At 45.6% G+C, this 23,604-nt stretch overlaps 1 long non-coding RNA gene and 1 pseudogene across 1 annotated transcript; both read right to left on the bottom strand.

The window, feature by feature from the left end:
• Positions 1-1,947: 1,947 nt before the first annotated feature.
• Positions 1,948-17,821, bottom strand: LOC144104766 (uncharacterized). The gene is made up of 4 exons (XR_013308629.1): positions 17,736-17,821; positions 15,291-15,409; positions 6,532-6,609; positions 1,948-2,062 (listed from the first exon to the last, which is right to left on the bottom strand). It is a non-coding gene; the product is annotated as an uncharacterized LOC144104766 (long non-coding RNA).
• On the bottom strand, positions 2,804-4,003 carry LOC144105078 (uncharacterized; annotated as a pseudogene).
• Positions 17,822-23,604: the final 5,783 nt, after the last annotated feature.

Here is a 23,604-nt window from a genome sequence, read left to right as displayed (position 1 = left end):
CCGGCAGGAATATGCCTCCGTTGCCAAGGCTAAGCATTCCGTATGATTAGTGGTCGAAATTTACACCGGAACTTGGGCAGCATTCCCTGCGTCTAAAAGGGAGTGCGCCGAGGATAGTGCATTTCTTTTTTCCTCCTATATGAGGTTAATTCATTTTTAGAGGGCAGGAAAGCATTTCTTGAGGAATGACGTTGGCAGCATACCTATGATACGCAAGTCCCGCAGCGACTTAGGGATGGCTCCATTACACGCTTACGCGACCACCCTGTTCTTGAAACTCGCACTGTCTTCGTTGCCTTCAAGAGGGGTGCGCGCTGCAGAAGCAAGGAAAAGGGGCGTGGCGGAGGTGCGTCACCATATTCTGCATGCAGGCCGCATCTCACTTCGTGTAGCCATTGCAGTCGTTGGATGAAACTCGTGGTCGTGAGGCGCTCCAAAGGCTTTGAAGCGCCTATCAGACTCCGAATGTAGAGGGAAGTTGAGAATCCAGACATGCGGCTAGTCCAGCCTACGTAGCATGGGCTTGGCATGCTGCCCGCAAGCGTGCCGCCCGATAACATCCGCGAATCGAAACCCACGCGTTTGATGGATATAATGGAGGAACGGTTATGCCAGGAGTCGCAATTCGGAAGGCGCTAAGATAGCAGCATCGCCTGTCTTTGAATTTTGCGTATGCAGAACGCGAATGCTTAAAAGAAGAAATATCTGAATAAAACTCACCTCTAGTGAAAGACACTGGGGCTTTAGTTCTTTATTTTTCTCGAACTCACCAACTATTTGCCGTTCACTTGTGTTGTTTTCTCGATTTCATCTTTTTGTTTTGTGAAGGGGCTCTACAAACTCAAGGCTTGACGATTCCCAAGATGCGTTCGTGTAATATTAAAGAGTCTTAGCCGAGAAAAATATGATTGCTTAAATATTTTCAGAAGCATCATACTATATGCCAAAGCAAAAATTGCAAAGAAGGGTATATCTAGACAGGAAACAAAAATTTGAGTTTTTGAAATTCTAATTTTATGACATTGGCCAGTAGAACTTTAAAGAAGATAAGTGTACAGCCAGATTTTACTTTAATGCAACGACACCAATCAAATGTGGCCTCAAGGTTTATGACATCTTTGCAAAACTTACCTTTTCACATTATTTTCTTTATCCCACGAGTAAACTAATGCCATATATTCGAATAATTTTTGTTTTTAAACAGGCTAAATTATATTTATTTATTATTTCAACAAAAAACTAGTCTGCATAAAAAGTCTCAAAAAGAGAAATTTTTAATTTCAGGTGATTTTGGTGGCCTGATGATCCCAGTGTCTTTTATAGAGGAATATTTAGAGGCAGATCTTTGAGTTACCCTCAATTTGGCTGAGTTTAGTAAGTGGGATATGTTTGTGTGCTCCAAGTACTTTAGAGATATACATATATATGTCTTCAAATTTCCCGGTTATTAGCGCAGTTAGATGTTAACAAATTAGAATGCTTGCGAGTGAACTCTGATGTGATTAAATGTAAAACTTTTAATTCGATGAAAACAATTTCTTCGCCTAGGTCAATATAGAGAAAATACTTATAAATCTTTTTTATTCGAGTTCTCTCTTGAACACCCAAGGGCTCTTAAAAAGCATAGTAATTGTTTGACGACTCAAGCACGAGCGTTATTGCTATACTGATCAAGCTCCCAGGTGCAAGCATTTAAGGCAACCCCTTATTTCTGCCACTAATCGCTGTGTGCCCTGGCACTAAGTGACTGGGATTACTTCTGTCACGTCAGTCATAGCGGCGAACAGCCCAGTGCTTATTTCGATAGTGGCGAATCTAGTATTTTATATTTACTCCTCACGATATTTTAAAGCTGTGATATAGTTGTTCCAGCCTGTCTTAAGCAAATGATGTAGTTCAGCACTAGTAAAAATTAATATTTTAATAAATACCTGCTGAGGTACACCACAGCGTCGTCATTGTCAAAAATGTGGTTTTCTTCAATAAACATTTTTAAGAGTCCCAGTGTGCTTGCCATAATTCTTCCGTCATAGCGTCGATATACCACTATTTCCGTCCACTCCTGTAAACAAAAATTAATCTGTAAGCACTAACCCGATGGGTGCCAACTCCGAGCAAAATCGCTGTCGCCTTGTTTCTTCGCAGCTGACCTAGCACGAGCGCTCCGTGCCACGGCACTAGCTGCCCGCTCCACGTCGTCTTTTAGGTGGCACTAATTTTGTGGTTCTGACCAGAGTAAAGTCGTCTGTTGCTGTCCGCAGCTGGCCCAGCTAGCGCTCCGTCCCGCTGCACCAGCAGCTCATGGTCGCCTTCTATGTAGCAGAAATCCGTTCTTTCGCACTCATTCCAAAGTGTTCAACATTCTCAGCAATGTTTTATACAGCCATGTTTAGCATAAGAACGGGGTGTGAATAAAAAGGGAACCTTGATGTGGGTCCTATTCTTGAGCTATTTGAAATTCACCGAGACGAGGAATATATCCCAAGTAATGTGAATTGACGCCGATTAAAGCCAAAGGACCCGGGACTTGCTGTTCCTGAATTTTATGGGGTGACAATTTTTTTTTTGCGCTACACTAATTTCTCACTTCCTTGTATGCCTTAAATATTGTTCGCTGAAAAGCTTGCCGACGATTACGTAACTTTTTAATGCCAAATTTGAGCGCAGCTCATTAGCTGTTTCAGCTTTTCGATAGATTGAGGCAAAGAATTCGAGCAAGATATGTATGTACAATTACAGACAACTTGTTCTTTTTCACACATATTCTTTCTTCAAGAAACACTCCAGTAAGAGTTCTTGATTGTCATGAGGAAAATCTGCAGTCGGAGAAGTAGATGGATATATGCTCGACTTCCCGCACCAATGCTCTTCTCTCAAAGAAGAGGTCCATACAAGTATTCCGCGAGGTAGTCACAGCCAGGGGAGGCGTTACAAGCGAGAGGAACGGGATGTTCTCCCGCATAAGTGGTAAGAAATTCCTGTTTTTCTTCATATCTACATTAAATACCCCTACTAGTAACATTGGCGTGGGTCGATGGGCGGTTAATGAGAGTCGGAGGAAGTGCACGACGTCTTTGGAGAGCGCGGTAGGGGAGAAGTAGACAGCCACTACCAGCAAGCCGTTGGCCAACTTTGCGCCACACAGTTCACCAACTTCATCTGACGTCCAAAACATTTCGATGGGTATTGCGAAGAGACCCGTGCGCCAGTAGATAGCCACTCACGCCGCTCTGTTGCGGTCTCTGCGAGTGCCACAGCAGCATTGAAAATCCATGTTTTCGAGAGGGTCTTCCGGATCCATCCAGGTTTCCGCAGGGCAAAGTACAGCGGCATGCCGCAGAATGTGATCGTGATGCACGCCCTCGGCATGTGCGGCAAGAGAGCGTACGTTAAGAGCGGAGATCAACAAGTAGTGCGGCCGCTCAGTAATGGCGAGGCACTTGGCGGTGATAGTGTGAAGTTTGTGGGACTGCAACCGAAAAAATTCATGGCTAGTTTCTGTCCGGATTTGCTCTTCCGTAGTAGAGTGTAAAGTCGTTGTCAGCATTGGTCAGGTTGAGTCCGTTGACGTCTGTAGCGCAACTCAATGCAACGTAGGCCAACTTCTGTAGATGATTATTGGCGTAGGAGTATAGGACTTCACTGTATGTGCCACAGTGAGATTTATAAATGGGGATGGCACTCTCTTGCACAACGGGAAGCTTGCATCTTCTCACCGATACCTTCGTATTCTTACCGATAACGCAGGTGACCGTACGCCTTTCAATCGGTATCCAGCTCGGTCGAACGTCTCTGTTGACCTTCCGTAACTGGCGGCATTTTGCGGCCACCGCGGTACCGATAGCAACTTTGGAGCCAAGCTCCCCGAACTGCTATCACATGCGTTGCGGTTTTCCATGGTGTCATTTTCGATATATTGCAGTGTTCCCACCGATCCATTAACAAGGCCATCAGAAAGATCCACTTTCGAGATGATCATGTAAGGCTTGCCAACACACAGCATTATGTTTGCTAGCCAATTTCCTAGTTCGGCCTCGGGTAGCGTTTCGACCTTGCGCGTTGCCTCTTCATTCTCTTGCAAAGACCGAACCCAACGATTGTATCCTGTGACGTGCATGCTACCGCATTATTCTCGGCTCCTGTGGCCTTTGTTGTGCCGTAGTAATCGGACTCCTTGTTAGAGCAGAACAAGCGTTTTCCACCAGGACAAGAAGCTTCTGCTTCCTGCTGCGGGATGAACCCACTCTCGATTAGTGCGATTTCCTCGGCGTCTGATTCGACACCATCTCCTATTTTCCTCAGCAACGTGGAGAACCTGAGATTGTTTTGTCGTACCACATTCACGAGTGGAAAGTACGCGAGATGGTGCGATGCGATTTCTGTGCTTAACACATCACCTGTTTTGGGGCGCTTGACCACCTCAGCTGCACGAACGGGGTGAAGCTGACCCAGGTCACCGGAGAGAATGACGTCCAACCCTCCGAAGGGCTGCAGTTATTAGCAGGTGATGGAGCGGAGCCCCAGTTCATTCTGTGAAGTATATCAGCAGACACCATGCAAACTGCGTCGACAATCACGCATTTACCACTCCTGAAAGCATAGCGGAAGGTGTTCAACTCGTTGTTCCTGAGCCCGCCGTCTGTCTTGAGGCTAAGCTTAAACTTAGCGTGCACAGTTACTCCGAGCCGCCTAGTGCCACCGCCGCCTTTCCTGTTGTAGCGCAGCCCACATATGCGTTTAAATTGTATGAGCCAGCAGGGTTACAGCACCTGTTGTAGACGTCCATGATGAGGCGCAGTACCAATTTTTTGCCGCATTCAGCCACTCTCATAAAGAATATTTGTAGTGGTGGAGAGTCCGGAGTTGTTTTTTGGTATAGGACATCTCGGACGATCTCGTACTGCTCTTTGTCTTTCGCATGGTGTTCAGGTACCGATCTCTGCTTATGACATCTTGGCGCTGCACGCGGCGGGGCATTGCTTAAACACGGCATTGGACTCGACTGCACCAATGTCAACGAGATCAGAGTTGTTGTTCGCTATGGCGGCCTGGTGCACTCAAACATCATAAATCTCAAAAGCCGTCCCCCGATCCTCGTTATTGGCTCGTTTCATGGTATTAAACACCTCAAAGAGTTCCTCATTATTTAAATCACTCTGGTGGCGTGCTCGGTGCTCCTCAATGACGCCAATGTTTTCCTCGAAGAGCCGCTCTACCTACTTACGAAACGGAAAGAAGAGTAGGACATGTTCTCTTTTGAAGTTAACTGGATTGCCGATGGAGTAACCGCGGTAGCAAAGTATCACTCTCTGAAATTTCTTCTTGCACGTGTAGATGTTGTAGTCTGTAGCGAACCCTGCCACAGTGACGGCTTCCACTTCAGGTGCGCGTTCTTTGTAGCGCTCGATCATGGTCATTTTTTAAACGTCGGTGCTAGATTCGGCCAAGCATTCCTCCTCCATTTAAGCGTTAGAATTCCGCGTGCGCGTCCTTTCCTCAGGCCAGGCAGTGTTTACAAACACAATTTTACAAATCGCCTCCGACATGCCCTGCTTGAGCATACACCAGGCGGCCTCCAGTGCTGAGAGCTCGATCGCACTGAGCATCTTGAGCATCTTCAGCATCGCATTGAGCACTGAGTGGAGAACGATGGCGGCTATGCCTTTCGGCTTGGGCGTGCGGGAGAAATGACGCCAGGAGCGCGCGCTGCTTCGACTCTGGAGCTGGTAACTAGGGACAACGGCGACGTCGCGAAACGCAGGAACGTGCGCCAAAGAGCTGCGCTCTAAAATAAGGCTGACACAGCCGCTATCACAAAACCTGGCTTGGAATGTTTTTCCAGTTTTTCACAAACACTGAATTCGTTTAATACGTGTTCATTTCACCCGTCAATCATCTCACAGATGACGAGATTGAGCAGCGAAAGAAGGACATGTCTAGGTTCTCCCTGGAGATGCAGTTTCAAAGAACTCGAAACGTGCCTTAAAATGCGGTACTGAGCGAAAGCACATTCAATAAATAGGCGGTGTTTTGAACAACCTAGCATTGTTTAGCTCTCTGAAGCTCAGTAATGAGGTCATAAGATCATTTTAGTTTTACAATAAGTTCGCATATACCGGAGACATTACTCTAACGCACTTAGATGTTAATATCTTAGCACGGCTTTCTTCTCTAACATCAAATACCTGTTGCAAATATGTGATATAATAATTACAAGAATTAACGAAGTATTCACGCTTGGCCCTAAATTTCGAAGTGCATTTGTTGTTCTTCCGAGTTTTTAAATGCAGAACTAACGTAAATTTAACATAGAAACACGGGCCCCTATGCCGCAAGTCGCAACGGATTGTACGAAAAAATGCATGCCTGCAAAACCGTCCAGCAATGTCGTGAAGAGAAATTCTGGAAACAAACATGGAAACGTGTTTCAATCTTGAAAGCACACAAGGAAACAAGAATCCTTACAATCCAGCGTTCTTTGTCTCCGGAACTTCTGGCGTTCTAAAACTAATAAACATGCGCAAACCTTACCTCCAATATCACTAGGTTGGTAACGGCAACTCGCAAGTCCAGAGCGCTCCGGTCAGTTTTCATGAAAATCTCGTTAACCTTATTAGAAACAAAACATAACAAGATACTCTTACAACGGGTGCATTTTCTAATGCTGGTACCAGTAAAAAAAAAGTAAAAAGTTCATAACAGCCGCAACAAGTTCTGCAATCTCAGACCTGGCAAAGCAAACACTTTACCCCACTGCCACAACAAAATCTCCCGCACGTAACTGCAGATTGCTAATACTTTCTTTAGATAGTCGACAGCCAAGAGAAAAAATTCAATGAAATAAACTTGGCGGGCGCATCGCTTATTCAGTATAAAGAGTCAGAAGACAACAAAAAATTGCATGGCAGAAAGAAAAGTGAAAAAGTAATGATAATCTATTATAGCGCCAGCTATCGAGGAAAGACCAGGCTCAAATGCGTCCACAGAATTCTTAGACTTGCAAAGCAATGCAGAAAGAAACACACACTCTCCGAATTGGTTTGGAAAAAGGAAATATGACGCTTCGGGGCCCGTACGGATCCCTTGATCACATAGAGCGCCGCATGTAATGACGGCAGCGTAAGTACGATGAAAACTGCATAGTGCCCGATTGTAGATCTCTGCAAGATTTCCATATGTCCTTTTAAGACCATGCTTCGCGTTATGTATGCGAAAAGTTTCTAAAAGAAGGCGTGATGAATAGTTTTTTCTCTGTGTCAATGACTGATGCTTCGTCCCAATCGATATTGTGTCCCGTTGCTACGCTGTGCTCCGCCAAACATTAAATTTGTGGCGGCCGTTCGTGAAGACATTCTGATGCTCTTTTAGCCTGCCTCTGAAGTTTTTTGTTTCGCCAACGTAAGCAGCGTCACAACCTTGGCGCGTTGTATTGTACATCACTCCCGGTTACCTTGGGAGATCTAGACGGTCTTTTATCCGGTACAGCCGTTATTTCAACTTACTGGCAGGCACATGAGAAACATACACGTCATAACCTTTCGAAATGCGTGAAAGTGCCCACCTAAGAAGCATACAGAATGCTCGCTCGCTTGCCTTCTGCGTTTTTCTTTTCTTGGCTACGTCGGGGGGCGTGAGCTGAGCGTTCTTGGCTTTTCACCAACCTCGCATTAGAAGCCATTGAGAGAGCAGCCATTTCCACGTTCCAACCGACACCGAAGTTATTCCTACGCTACATGGACACTGTTTCAGCATTATGCATCACGACTATGCGCAGCCTCTTCTACTTCATCTAAATTCAATTCAGCAATCAGTACAAATTACCGTGGAAGAAGAAGCCAAATGAAAAATCCCTTTGCTTGATGCCCTCGTACAGAAAAAACAAGCATGCTTGAAACATAAGGTATATCCAAAACCGGCGCACACCGGAAATTACCTTATCTTAGTCAGCACATCCAATTTTACACAAGCGTTAAGTCGCCAAACTGCTTTTTAATCGTGCTTTCACCCTATGCTCGAGCAAAAAAAAACGCCGCTGCGAAATCGACAAAGTTAAGCAAGACTTGCAAAACAATGGATATATATCATCAGCAGCTAATGAAAAGCCAAGAGCGCTCCGCTCACGCCTCTCGATTTGGCCAACAGCATAAAAATGCAGAAGCCAAGCGAGCGAGTGTTTCATATGCTCCCCAGGTAAGCCCTTTCACGCATTTTCAAAAGTTATGACGTGCCCATTTCTCATGTGCCTATACCAGCAAGTTGAAACAACAGCTGTTCCGGGTAAAAGACCGTCTAGATCTCTCAAGGTGCGCAGGCGTGGTGTACAGGATACCGTGTGTTGGATATGTGGGGCTCGGAGTCGCGCTCTGACGGGACCACGGTCTGGACGACGCCCACTGCCACTGCCACCACCAGGAGGACAGCACTGTCGACGAGTTGAAGGGGTTGGATGATGGGAGGAAGATTACGAGTGGGTTTATTAACATTTTTACAAGCGTAAGGATGAAAACAGGGATTTCTCTCACTGCACTGGCTGTCGAGTTTTATATCGTTCTTCCTTCCTAAATTCCACAGGTTGAGGACGCCCTTGCCGAGGTGGGAGTGCCCTCAAACTTTCACTCACGTGCACAAACGCACACCACTGCACATAAGGACCAGCCCCCGTCACATTTTGAGTCCGGGAAAAAGAAGGATGTCGTCGGGGTCACGCCGAATGCGGTAGATGGTGTCATCTGGCCAGCCGGAGGTTCCGCCGTGCTGCTGACACCTGTTCATTAGATGAAACCGAAGCGCAAGGCCGGAACACAAGGTCGGAAAGAGAAGCCGAAAGGGGTCTTTGGTCCTTATAGATGCTTTCGATGGCTGGGGACGATGACCGCCAGACCTCCACAGGGCTAGCATGCCGAACAGCCACCGGAAACGAGGTTCTTGTGTTTCCGAAATAGTAGCGGCAATTTGGGAAGATTACGTGAGCTTGTCGCCGCAGCGGCATTCGGCACAAGAGGATTCTTTTGAAAAGAGGCTCCGGTTGTGCTCAAACCGCAGCCATCCGCATTCTCTGTTCCCATACTCCGATCGGGCAAAGCTCAATAATTGGAACCAGCTGACACCTGGGTCCTCTCTGTGTCGTCCTTGACGGCCGGCCTGGCAACGATCATCCTCGAGTTGCTCGGAGCCACCCAGCAGAAACAGATGCCAATAGGCGAGACTTGCTGTCGCCGTTGCTAATTGCTAGACTTGCTGTCGCCGTTCTTAACACGTGTCAAGACTTTGACGTGGCTCACAATGGAAAAACCGGAAACTTCAGATGCAGGCTCAAACAGCATCAGAATGTCGTCGCGGACGGCCGCTCCGCATCTAATGCTTTCGTGGAATACGGTGTATCAACGTGACACATCACCGATATTGAGGAAGCATCTGTCACTGCCACAGAGAAAAACTTACCGCGCCTTCTTTTAGAATCATTTCATTTACTTAACACAAAGCATGCTCTTAATAGGACACATTGAAATAGCCCAGAGATCTACAGTCGGACACTACGCCATATCTACTGTACTTAAACAGCCGTCGTTCTATGCTGCGCTCTATGTGGTCAAGGGACCCGTACGGGCCCCGAAACGTGGTGTTTCCTTTTTCAAAATATTTTCGCGGGCTTATCTTTATTTTTGCAACGTTCGCTCCTCGCCAGACGGTGTTCCGTCAAATTCTGGACTATCTCACAAATCCAGTGGCTTCAGGGCTTGGTGCTCCCAGGTGGTGTCCCTCGGAAGTACTGACTGAGCCCAACGCTCCTTAACTTCAGTGATAGAGCGAGAGCCGATAATTTCAGATGCTATTGTTAATGCCATGCGGTCGCGATTCGTGTCCTTGTGAAAAGAAGACGCTTGTTTCCAAGTCCATCGTTGCCATCGACGGCAAGCACATTCTAAACCGCCGCGCCGATGGATGCTAGGGTTTGCAAGCCCTACAGCAAGCCATGCAGCGGCCTTCATGTAGACCTCTATTCGATGGACAGGTACCACGAGTCTTATTGGGGTTTTTTGAGGGGCACATTCTTGAACAATGCACCTGCAACTTGTCACTGGGTTCTCCGGTCACTTGTTCTTGAGTTGGCGCCGAGCGGGAACAAATAGGTCTGCTCCCTCGCAGAATCGGGAAACCATAAAGGCACTTCTGTGCACAAAGATGAGCTGTTTATACCGCGGCAAAGCGTAATCTATGCCACTCTGCTGTCTTCCAAAATGTAGTTCTGCCAGTGCCTGATGTGTGAACGCCAGTGTTGACTCAGTGTACTCCGAGTCAATAAAAAATTTACCACAGAATTTAAAGGCATAAATACTAATAGAGTTTCCTTGCCAGTGTGTGTCTATTGGGCACGCAATTAAACAAAGAAACACTTGTAGTATGGCGTGTTGGTGCATATTCAGGAAAGGCACAGTAGCGCAAAAGGTGAACACAAACGTAGTGAGGGAACACGACGAGCGCTTTACTTGCAACAGGGTTTATTTGACAAAGGTCGCTTATATAACTTCATTTCTACCCATTCACTGAAGCACCAGCCCCAAACAGCCTTGTGCGCACAAATATAAATCAAGGAGAGTGACCATTACACGCGTTTACACATAAAGGACAAGCAACGCCATTTCACTCTCGCGAAGCACAACACAGGTATCAATAATACATTTGTGACCACGTTTTTTGGCGTAAAACGGTATTTAGAGCTGTTGTTCTGTTCCCTCACTACTTCCGTGTTCACCTTTTGAGCTACTCTCTTTATCCTGTAATGCCAGTGTAACACTTGAGGTAATAAGTCTAGAATTATAAATAATTCTCATTCTTCCTTTCAGAACTCCATAAAAGTCAAAGTTTATTGTATAAATTCCACGTCTAAACAGATTAATCAAGCAAAGCTTCAAATTTCACCTGCCAGAGATGCAAGATAAGTTATGAAATATTTATTCATGTGAAACAAAATTCTAACGCCAATGGAAACCTGTCCTTGTAATGCTGAATTGGTAGATGGCGGGATTTTTAGATCTAGCCCGCGATTCAGCATAGGCGCCTTCCTATACGTCTGCAGTTATATCGCCCGAAGGTTTTCATGAATCTTGCAAATTAGGCAAGTTTAATTATTATCCAGCAGTCTTTTCTTTATAAACCTTAGTTATATCGCCCGAAGGCTTTCATGAAACTTGCAAATTAGGCAAGTTTAATTATTATCCAGCAGCCTTTTCTTTATAAACCTCATTGGTTTTTATACTGGCATTAAAGGAATAGTAATTAACGATGTTTATACAGGCATTCTATTTTTAATTGTCTCGTTTATTTATAGCAGTTCCACTGGACTCGTGATTCCTGGTAGCAATATCAGTGGCAAAAATTTATTAGTTAAAAAATTAGCAGCTTAACGTATTTGCCGGATAAGATGCTTTTCTCATGCTTATTGGTAGGGAAGTAATTTTTTTTTTGCTTTTGGCTAGATCCGTCCCCAATTAATATGCAAAGCAAAAAGACAAACCTGGTTTTCTGCCACAATAACGCTTGCCCCCAAGACATACTGAAATGCGCCAGGCTTGCATTGATTGATTTCAGTGCCATTGCGAAAAAAGAAGAAATAAAAGCTAAATAATACCAATATTCATAAATATTCTTTCTTTCTCATAGTTTACTACTTTTCTGTTGCACATAATGCACGTGTAATAAACCACATAAACGCAACAAAGAACGAATGTCTTCGACCCTTATTACATTGTTTTTGCCAAGTGCAACCATATTTTGGGCCCACAGTGAGTCTCCCAATCATAAACCTCGAAAATTTGTTTCATATTCGGTTTTAATAATGCCCGCAGCAGTGAACTTTTTTAACAAAGTAAAAAGGAATGCCTTAACTCAATTTAGATATTTCAGACCCTTTTTTAAGAGAAACCATTAATCCCTTTGAATTTCTCGCGCTCTCTGACTTAAAACTCCATGGCGACTAAACAACGAGCAATCAATGAACCAAGCACGTCTAAAAACTGTCGCATGATCATCCTTAGACCAATCAAGTGGCTCGTGCTCCTATCGTTTGCAGTGAACTGGAGACACAAGGGTAGCGGTAACGACGAATCTGCTCTGAGGCGAGCGGACCCCGCCTCGCCGGACGTCATGATGTTGCCCCAACTCAATGAAACTTGGTACTATTTCAGAAAAATGGCTTGCGCCAAAGTTCAAACCAAAATACAAAGCGTGACTTGGGCATTGTGCTTCCACATTGCCATGACTCAAACCTGTTTGAGCCGCCTATTATAAAAATTTACACTCCACAAATAATAATTCGACTCGGTCCCAAATAACCCACAGCCATCCTCTACGGCATATCCTTCCGCCTTCTGTTACTCCCTGCTTTCTACTGTCCTCAGTGCGGGATTCAAGTGCCCTCCTAGAGCGGGACAGCCAATCAGCCTTTTCTTTCCGCAGAAGCGAATACTACTTTATTACTTGCTCCGGGTCACAGGATTGTACAATCGACAGTGAGCTTTAAGAAAATTTTCCAATTATTTGGCTCTCTTTCCCAACGAAGTTCCAGAAGAATGGAAGCTTGGGCGAGTTGGTCACGGTTCCCTTGCCACACAGCGCTAAACCGACACGGACGCAGGGAGACAAACAGCGCCCGTCCTGTTTGACTCCCTGTCTCCGTGTCTGTTGACGGCTATGTGGCAAGTCTTCCTGAACAGTTTTTTTTATTTTGTCATTTTTTTTAACTGGCACCACACCAATTCCTCCAGAATTTTTTTTTTCAGGGAGAGTTTTTTCGGAGGCACTTCTTGGGACTTGGAACTTCAACACCTAATCTTGACGAATAAGTGATGCCCTTGGTTTTTTCTGCTCTTTGCGAATAAAATATTTGGCTTAAATTTCGCAGGCTCTCAAAACCATGCCTACCACGTGTGTGTGCCCACATTCAGATCCGTTACACAGACTGCACAAATATACCAGTGAAAAAATGGCGTCTGTGTTGAACGCCCTTGAATTTCTTGTAGCCAAAAAGGCAAGTGTTCGTCATATTCATGGAGAGTTGCATGCTGCCTATTGAGCCGCTGCACTGGGTCAAGCGACTCAATGCTTCAGAAAGCACCGAAACAGATCTGCACGATCTGCCAAGGTGACCTCACTTTGAAACTAGTCCCGAGGCAGTTGAGCTCTTTGACATCATCATCCGTGCAGGCCAAGGCATTATGAATCGTAAATTGGCTAAAGAGCGGTCCGTGAGCAAAGAAAATTCAGCGAAATCATCGACACTCTGGTGTACTCCAAGGTATGCGCTATGCGATTTCAACGAAGTCTTGCAGTTTGAGCACAGAGAGCAGAAAAAACATTTTTTTTTCTAGTTGCTGAAGAGTATGGAGGCGTAATACGAGGACATATAGTCTCTGAAACTGGCCTGTGATGGAATCTGGCATAATCACTTTGAGCCGCAAAGAAAAAAATAAAAACCACAGAATGGCGCCAACTAAGGTCCCCAAGAACAAGAAAGTTCAAGGCGACTGAGTAGGCTGGAAAATTCACGATAACAGTTTTTTGGGAAAGTCATGGAACTATCTTTGTAGGTGCGCTACCTAAGAGAAAGACAGTGAATTCGAACACTTATATCAAATCTCTACATAGACTAAACCAGTGCTGCCAGTGCATCCGAATTAACAACTGTGCGAAGAAGATTCTTCAGTCTGATTTTGACCTTTTCGTGCTGCTAAACAATGCGCTTCATGGATCCATATTTCAGGACGACAAGAGCATCACTCGCACATTGAGGACATGGCTGCACCGGAAGAAAAATATCGTACAAAGCAGGCATGCATGCCCTTGTTGGCCAGTGGCACAAAGGTGACGGAGATAACATTTAAATGAAGTATAGATCCGGCTGTCATGCAGCTTTTTTTGTATATTTCATAAATTTTTTGTAAAATACATTTCGAGAACAAAAATGACAGCAATTACTTTTTGTACAACTTTAGTACTTCCAGTTTACAACAGTGATAAAGCGCAGGTCTTGGTAGAAAGCACTGAATGGAAAACAGGAAGAAGCTTTACGCTGCACCTACGAACGTTGCCTTTGTATCGAAAAGATCAACAAAAAAACCATTATACTCCTGCCGCTGGCAATGCGCCCAATACGCGCATGTTCAGGTATCTATATTTCTTATCTTGCATGCACGCAAGTACCTGTTCTTTCAAATAAAATCCGGCACGGGCACAGTGAGAGGTAAGATGCGCACCACAATCTAACATCAAAGATGCTGCTTGCTTGTGCAAATGATCTGTTAAAGAATGCTTCGTCTGGACTACATTGAACGTAACTCTACTGAAGGGAACCTTTTACAGGATGCAAAGCAGGTTGCGTCCTCCGCAATTTCTGCAATGCTATTCCACAATCATTTTATCCTAGATCAGACGTTAATCTCAGAAGACAAAGAATGAAATGCTGTCTATAAAGTATTATTCTCACATTGGAGGGTGGTAAATTACTTCTGAATAGGCTCGCGTTTTTTGCCGTAAAGCGAACGTGGTCTTGTATTGTTGTACACCTTACCATATTATGAACAGATGGCATCAGATGCTACACAAAAAGCACAGGCAGAAGTTAAGAAAAACACAAAATACCATGTCTTAATTGAACAGCAGACCTACTTCGTGGCACAGGTTCCGACTAATCGCAGCGAAGATAGCGTAATCCTTTAGGTGCAGCAATCCATTACGCAGGACCACATCGCTCCATGTAATAAGGGAGTAATTATTCATTGACACCCACCCGAGCCCAGCCGTACGGCTGGGGGATTCACCTAAAACATTTGGCCAACACTGTTCCCACTTAGAGTTATTGATCAATTTGTTCTCGCTCTATCTTAAGCTTGGCGTCCCGGTTAGCTCAGTTTGTAGAGCGTATGCTCTGGTGAAGCGGTGGTCCCGGGTTCGAGCAGGACGAATTTTTGTTTAACTCGAAGTTTCTGAGAAAGCTGTATAACATTCCTTTGTAGCCGTATCAATGCGATCGGGTGAATGTCAATGATTGATTACTCCCTTGTTACAAATATACTCCACCTTAGGGGCTTCGTGTAAAACATTTGACCATGGCTCCATGTCATAATGCAACATCGCCGAGGAAGTAACGATTACTGTGATTTAAGAAAACACAACTGAAGCTTATCCGAAACATGGCGTTTGTTATCGAGGATGAATTCAGGAGATGAGCACTGCTTGAAATTCACGATCGGAGTTATTGGAAGAACTGCCATAAAATAAAGGTGTAAACTTACTCCAGCAAAAAGCAGGCGCAAATGGTCCAGTAGGGTTTTGTGAGCTGTATCGTTTGGGAACGAAGATACAAGTTCATGGCTAACCACGACGCCTGTTTCAATAGTGCCTTGCATAGGAGCTGCGCAAAAAGAAACGTCATACACGAAGCCATATTAAACCTAATGTTTGACTGAGAAAATAAAGCTTGATCGAATAATGACCCATGACTAAACCGTTCGAAAGTTTCCGTGACTGAATTTTTTGTGGTACCTAACAGCATAAAGAAGAGTATTTTAAACATGCAGTAAAAACACCCCGATTTCAAGGCAGAAAAAACCGGAGCTATAAAATCTTCGCATGAAGAAGAGGCGCGGCTAGTATTCGGAAAGTTCTGTTCCATTTCCGGCTATCCAGTGAACAGAAAAATAGCTGTGCCTAGTTTGCGCTAACTGTACTCTCTCCCTTTAACGTAAACAATAGCTAAGAGAGAGTGGAAATCTCCGCTTTTGGAATACCAGAACTCAAAAGCCTTGCAGGTTTTCTGTAGTGTCCGAGACCCGCAAAAAATATTTGCATTGAAACAGTTAAGTTACTAATTCTTTCATGGATAAAATTACCAAAACAAAGCATATTGAGGTTTTCAGCACACTTCGGGGCAAAGTGACAGCATACCAATCTTTCATCCTTATAACGATGTTTTCTGTAATGCCTCTCTTCCCCTCTAAATGTATGATCTATTTTCTAGATGAAATTCTCTCCGGTTAAACCGTAAACTCATAGCAGAGACTTCAAAGCATAAAAAACCGGTGGTATAAAATCAACTCCGTCAACATTAAGGAGAACTCCTGAAGAGTTGCAGATAATTTCTCAATTCAATCAACAATTAAACCAACCAACCACAGCTTATGATAATTATTTAAACAGCGCATTAGCCAGCATCGGAATGCTACGAATTGGGCATAGCATTATGTTTGCTTGTGCTGACTGAAGGCGAGAATGGTGGGTCGAAATAATACTGCGCTGTGGTTCTCTGCAGTAAGCGAATGTCTGTGTTTAGTACTAAACTTTTATGCCTTTCATAAATTTCCACCAAAATAACGTTTGTTGTTTCGCTCATATCGAAAATAGCAGACCATTTCTTAGATGCATGTGACATGAAAACCGTAGTTTTAACAACGAAACCGCATTGCTCAGCCAACCTTTCCGATACTTTTCTGCGTATTCATGCTGGCCTGGTTGATCACCAGCCCAAATTTTGGAAGACAGCTATAAGTCCTCTTGCCGAAACGTTGGCTAAGCACCCTAAGGCTCTCAGCACCCTTCTTCAACGTGTTGTGAAGAAACCAATGTGCCTGTTGTGTCTCTCTGCAATCTTTTTGTTTCAGGTAATTTTGACAATACTTACGGAGAGCGCGTATTCCACTGTTCTATAGACTCTTGTGAACCACGTTTATCTGGACGATGTCAGTTTTGACTCACCGCTATGGAGCGAAAATGGCACTGGCGTGCTTTAGCGTCATTAAAGTCATTCATTATGCGATAACGCAGTAGCGAAAAAATACTTTGGGCTGAGGCGTATTAAAACTGAAATGGGCTAACAGTTTTTATTTGGCAAATTGCTTCTTGCTGCCGTTATGAACTGAGCGAAGGACACAGCAACGAAATCACCGTCGGAGGAACGGCGCTTACCACGAAACGGAGTTTCTATATAAGCAGCAAGCTTTCTTTTTTCGCATTTGAAGAACAATCTGTTCCACCATATTTTAATCAAGAACAATAATACTGATGTGCAGTTGGTGTCACACGGACTAATTATGGCTTTTAGGATATCTATCCAAGAAAACAACTTCAACATTGCAATTCAAGAAACAACCAAAGCATAGGAATGAAATACTGGCATTAGTATTGTTTCCAAGGGCCCGTCTTCTCAGCTCTCCTAACGCCACATCTCCCCCTTCCTTTCTTTTCCGAAGGAATAGATGGAACAATTTATTGCTCCATTTAGCATGAAATGATGATGCCGAAGATTGAATGTCGGGGCTCATAAGAATTGCTTGGCTTCCAAATGAAGATGCAGCTTGGATTTTAGCACATCACTCCGGCGTCTTCTATCGCACTGTTTTGTTTAGCACGGCTGGTTATTTGGATATAATAAAACACGCATATATAACATGTTTCCCCAACAGCACAGCTATTCTGCGGCTGGAAAAAGCAATCTGTGGTTTGAAGGAAAAGGAAGCGCTTCAGTGCTACTAACACAGCCCATTTCACATTCCTAAAATGAGACAGAGAACACATACGTGCATGTTATTTTGAACGTAACAAGAATAGATCATGTGAATAACTTTTCAAACAATATCATCATTTGGATATAAGAATACCCATACAGAAGCACAACTCAATACTTTTCAACTGCTCAAGTACATTTTGACTTAGGCGACCGGTAACATTTCGGGAGTACTCACCACCACCAGAATTCCGCAACGCTCGCTCACTAAACTCGGGATCACTCAATGAAAAATTTCTTTCCGGTTCATGCTCGCCAGAGATGTAATCTGAAAGGCGGAGAAGTATCCTTGGTGCAAATTTATTTTTATTACTATTGGCGTGCAATCAAGGCATCGACATAAAATTTTCCTTGCTCAGCTAGGAAGAAAAGTAACCGGAATTGAAATCCCCACCTCCCCATCGCTTCACCGTACCACCTGTGTTGACAACGATACAAGTAAAAATTACTGCCGTTGTCAACATAAAATCACTACTAATGATCAGTATTCATCATATCTGTTTCGTTTTTATTTGTAAAACGAGCCTTCCCCTGTTCCTTAAGTGGAGATCAATCTTTAGGCTTTCTGGCGCATCACAGTAAATCAATTTTATCTTTGATCTCGCGCAACAACGCCCCCAACATTCGTCTCGAGGCTATTCATGTGTCACGACCTACTACGCCAAATCTTCAACGCTGCTCGGTGATCGAAGATTCCAACCAGTGTGACAGTGAATTTGCATGATATGTATTGCGAAGTCGAAGTTGAAATAAGACTCTCCCTAGACGGAAGAACGGCCTGTTCGAGCGCGCTCATAAACCTGAGTTACCTAGAGAGAGAATTTTGGAAGCTCAGTCGTTTCATGTAACCTTAAAAGTCGTCTATTACGACGCTGTTTTAGAAAACGCTTGATAAATTAAGCGGCCACTGAAAGATCCAATCAAATTATGCGAACATTGCAGACAGCAAACGAATAAGCAAGCAAAAGATACAAATCTGAGTTCGCTGTTATGCTGAAGTGGGTGGCGTGGATTGGGTGCACTAAAACAAAAATATGAACTCTCCTATGTCCGTTGACGCCACCAATTTTGGATATCGACACATGCCATTAACGGGAATCAGGGCAACGAAACAGTACTCACACTTTGTTTCCCAGACTTTCCACTCCGCAGACTAAGCAGATCGAAACAAACGGAGCTGTCAAACGGTAGTTGCAGTGGAAAACGCTGATCTGGCTTATGTGCATGCAGTCAGTCGAATACTACATGATCAATACATGTACCACGGAAGAATAAGAGTATACAACAGAAGTGTAAGCTGCAATGCAGCCGAAAGAACTGTCGACGACTCAGACGCCGCAAACATCACCTCCCAGGTGAAAATTTTCAGATTACTCCTCTTAAAAATTCCCTCCAACGATTGATCATGGAAACAAGTTTTGAGACCTCATGTCAAGTACGAACAAATAGTCTTTTATTCTACCAATTACCCTTCCTAGTGCCCGAAATTCCTACCTCAGGCTTTCGTGAACACCCAAGGGACATTTACGAAGACTTCTTTGCCCGTGAGTAGGCTATATTTTGCACAAGCAACTTACGAAGACCTCCGAGGCGGAGTCGCCGCACTAAGCCTAATCCCCCTCGGTGGCGCGCGGCGGAGCGGCGCACCACGGCAACGCATCATATGTCTCACGCCGCTGTCTTCCCATCCAGCCACAGCGGGTCGTGCTCGCTGTCCACGGAATTGCTTCGAAATTGCCACTGAATTCCACGAAATTGCCGACATGGAAACTCAGTACTCCACACCTGGAATTTCTACCACCCACATATCGGAGGGGGCCTACCGCACGGGACGCCGCAGGAGGACCCGTACTCCAACTCGTATTCAAACTGCACTACACGAGGCATGATTGAAGCCGGCCCGAAGGCCACGCTATATTTCCGGATGATTGACGTACGAAAAAATTGGAACCAGTATTGTGGGCAGAAGCACACACACCTTCGGAACGATCACGACCCGCACGCCCCGTCAAATTACCGAGGCTGCCACATGATGATTACAAGATCGTAATACGTCTACTCTGTGGGGTGACGCTGCATAACAAATCCGGCAAGTCACTACTTGCTGCTTTGCAATTCAACCTCAGCCGCCAATTAACCCATGATGCCAGAGTGAGAGTCAAGCCGGAGCAAAACATCGCTATTCTGGGCACCCCGGATCCCGACCTCACAGAACAGCTATACAACCTCCAGGCAATCAATCTAAGAGGAATATACAACGAATGCTTATGCAGCCCAAACAGACAACTTATGTAGAGGCATCATTACCGCCGCCATACCGACACCAACAGAAGAGGAATTGCTAAACTGTACGGAAACATATTCCCAACAAATAAACATCATTCAAGCAAGGCCTTTGGGCAGAAATGGAGCATGTCTATATACATTTGAAGGCAAAGCAGCACTACGGTTTGTCTACCTCAGCAGCATAGAATACAGGTGCAAACCATTCCGACCAGTGACGGAGGTTTGCGGATGCTGCCTGAAAACAGGACACCGTGCTGACATTTGCCCCACTCCGCAGGAGAAAAGATGTTACAATTGCGGAATACGCAATCCTGCACCAGGGCATGGCGATTGCAAAATGTCCCGCGTCGTCTGCGACACATCCAACAACTCCCCCATTGACACGAACTGTCCAGCAGAACAGAAGAATTACACCAAAGAAGGAAAACAGACAGGCAAAACTGTTGAAGCGGCAATCCGACGACGCCATCTTTATGCAGACATTTCTGCACAGAGCACTCTTCTAAATGCGCGTGAGAAGCAAAAGACTGAGCAGATGCACTGCAGCAGAAGACTGAGCATCGACCTAGGAGTGAGCATCGGGCCAAATTTAATAAAACCCAAGTCGACCGGCCGGGAGGGCCGCAAAAATATAGCAACAGCACAACACTGCCAACGAAAGTGAATCAGACTGTAGCGGCACTATCATCATCACGAGTGCTGCGCCGCCTCGACTCGTGACATGCGCTCACGCTGGCTGCTGGGGCCAAGTGCGGCGTAGAATAACTGCAGTTGTTTCCTGGTTCCCGGCCTGTTCGCTTCCTCCGCGTCCATCACGTCCGGGTTCACCGAACTGTAGAGGTATCCGAACTGTAAAGAGACTTAGTATTCTACAAAGTAACGGAGCGCGACGCGGATGAAACGAACAGGCCGGGAACCAGGAATCAACTGCATTTATTCTACGCCGCACGTGGCCCCATGTGGCCAGCGTAAGCGCATGTCACGAGCCGAGGCGGCGCAGCACTGCTGATGATGATAGTGCTGCTAAAAGACCAACAGTCCAAACAAGGCACTCGCCGTCCATCCAAAGAAACCTTTGCACCGAAGCACAGAAGAATGGCCACCTCTCATACCGTCGAGCAAGGAGAACCCAGTGGTCACCACGGCGGAGCACATTCGGAGCATGCCATGAAGACTGAGAACCCAGAACCGTCGCACAAACAAGATAACAAAAACCACACAGAGAAGCACAGTTTGGACATCGTGAACGCCAGGCATAAAGCTTTGAAGCCCAGTGGTACCAAGACGGACGCCACCGAGCCACGGACCTCTACCTCGAAAGCCAGTGAATCCGTAGCCCGCATCCGGGAGACCCAGGAGACGAAGTCACTCTGGAACGCTACACCCGAGAAGAAGCCGGCCCTGCTAAAAAGGGTGAGTGGTCCGTCCAGACATCCTCCACTAGTATCTCTTATCCAACCCCTGACCCTCCTATTACACCTCAAGAGGCAGTAAAGCAATAGTTATGTTCCGCTCAATTTCGCTCAAAAATCACTAACATAATCAACACCATAGCTGCTGAACAACTCGCAGCGATGCAGCAGCAGCTCATACAAGCCCAGACGCAACTGATACAGTCCATGACGGACAGGATAGAAGCTACAATCGACACACGCTTGGAAAAACATGAAGCGGGCATCAACAAATTTTTAGACTTGTACCTAATCACGAATTGCCTCACAAGCAGCGCGCAGTTAAACCCGCAGCCTGTCCTCATCCAGTATCTCCAGACCAGCAACATTGCACAGAAAAATAGGACGCGAAACGCTCGGCGGCGACGCCAGTCCACTACACCAACAGAAACAATTATATGACAATAGAACTGTCGCAGGATTCGCCGAAAACTAGCACAACTAGCGGTATATAGTATCGCAAACTCCCCTAATCCCCCTATAACATCGCTCTGCAAGACACGGAAACAAATAGCATTCATATCCACGGTTAGCACACGGCCGCCCTTACGCCACGTACGGCAATCCTGAGACTGGCATCCATGCCGGTGCTAGACCGCACACCGACAAACACTCCTGGCAGCAAGAAAACTCAGTATACCGCGATAGAGCACAGCTCACCAGGGCAGACATATGGCCTCACTATACATAACATGTGCAGCAATGCCAAAGATAAAGGCAGAGTTATACCGGTCATCCTGTGCTCTTTTCGCTCCTCAAAACTCCTTGGGGTGCGTGATTTTAATGCTCGTCACACGCACTGTGGATACACCTCGGAGACCCTAAAAGGTAACCTCATTTCTACCGCAATGGCTGATTACAACCTTGGCGTGATCACAAACCCCACCGTACCCGCTCGCATTGGCACAATTATCGCCCGCGACAGCACACCCGATTTCACATGGGCCACGCCGAACATAATCATTAAATCTCGCATGGTGCTCCTATACAGCCTTGGGAGTGATCACTTTCCAGTCTCCACTACTATTGCTTAAGATTCCAAGAATTTCAACCCTCGTTCACAGCTTCTCACTGACTGGGATAAACTGCGCTCATACTTGGCAGCTGGTTCTACCGAACCCCGTACTGTCATCGACTGGACAGACCGTCTGGTGGAAGCTACCCAGGCGAACAGCAAACGCTTTAAAAACACCACTACGGCACCGCAGGTTGATCCGCATCTTGCTCATCTATGGGAGGCCCGACTGGGACTTCTCAAGCGCTGGCGTCATCAACGACACGATCGTAAATTGAGACTCCGCACAGATGGTCTCACTCGTGAGGCAGAACAATCCGCGAACGCGCTATCCCGCGCAAACTAGGCAACCTAGGCAATGACGTCAAGGTTACATTACGCGCTAACCCAAGCAGTACAGGTAATTTGCCCAACATTGAAACGAACCGTATTGCAAAGGCCGGCTCTATAAATGCCCAGGATGGAACCATCCTGTTTCAATATTGGGCCGATTACCTGTGTTGCTTGGGACGCACGTGGTTCCTCTTACGCGCTCTCTTAGATCCAAAAACTACTAAGTCTCAGACACATGTAAACACAAGACGTCTAATACAACTAGGGCTCCAAAGGGGCACAGACGTAATTGGCTAACTACGGGACACTTATATACCCACATCTCTTCAGTCAGCAGATCCACCCAATTTACCTCCATCTAACCCGGAACTTGATGCCGGCATCACCTTAAGAGAAGTCCGCCCAGCACTCTTCAGTATTCACTGCTCTACGGCGCCAGAGCCGGATGAAATAACGTACAAGGCACTACTCAATCTGGACGAAGTCTCCCTCCAAGAACTCGCGGAGCTCTTTAATAACGACTGGCACCCTGGGAAGCTCCTAAAGCCGGGACGCATGCCAGCATGCGATTTATACCCAAATAGGCCAAACCCCTCACCCTTCAAAATTTGCGCCCCATTTTCTTAACGGGCTGTGTCGGCAAGCTATTCGAGCATGTCATTCCCAATCGCCTGCACCCGTTCCTAGAAACAACAGGCTTTCTCTCAAACGTTTAGTTTGGCTTCCCTCCAAACATATCGGCGCCAAGAGTTACTTCTCGCTCTTAAAGAGTCTCTTTTACAATAGGTGCCGTACACCCGCTAGGTGAGCCATACTGGCCCTGGATATTCATAAGGCTTTCGACACAATAAGCCATGACCATATCCTGACGACATTACCCATCACAGGCTGCGGCACCCACATATGGCAATATGTTCGGGCCTTCCTTCAGGGACGCACGACCAAACTCCACCTTGGGGATG

The sequence above is a fragment of the Amblyomma americanum genome, chromosome 9 (assembly GCF_052857255.1).
Source record: "Amblyomma americanum isolate KBUSLIRL-KWMA chromosome 9, ASM5285725v1, whole genome shotgun sequence".
In the NCBI taxonomy this organism is placed as follows: Eukaryota; Metazoa; Arthropoda; class Arachnida; order Ixodida; family Ixodidae; genus Amblyomma; species Amblyomma americanum.
Note: the sequence above shows the minus strand (reverse complement) of the source record. Positions and strands in the feature narration are given on the sequence as shown.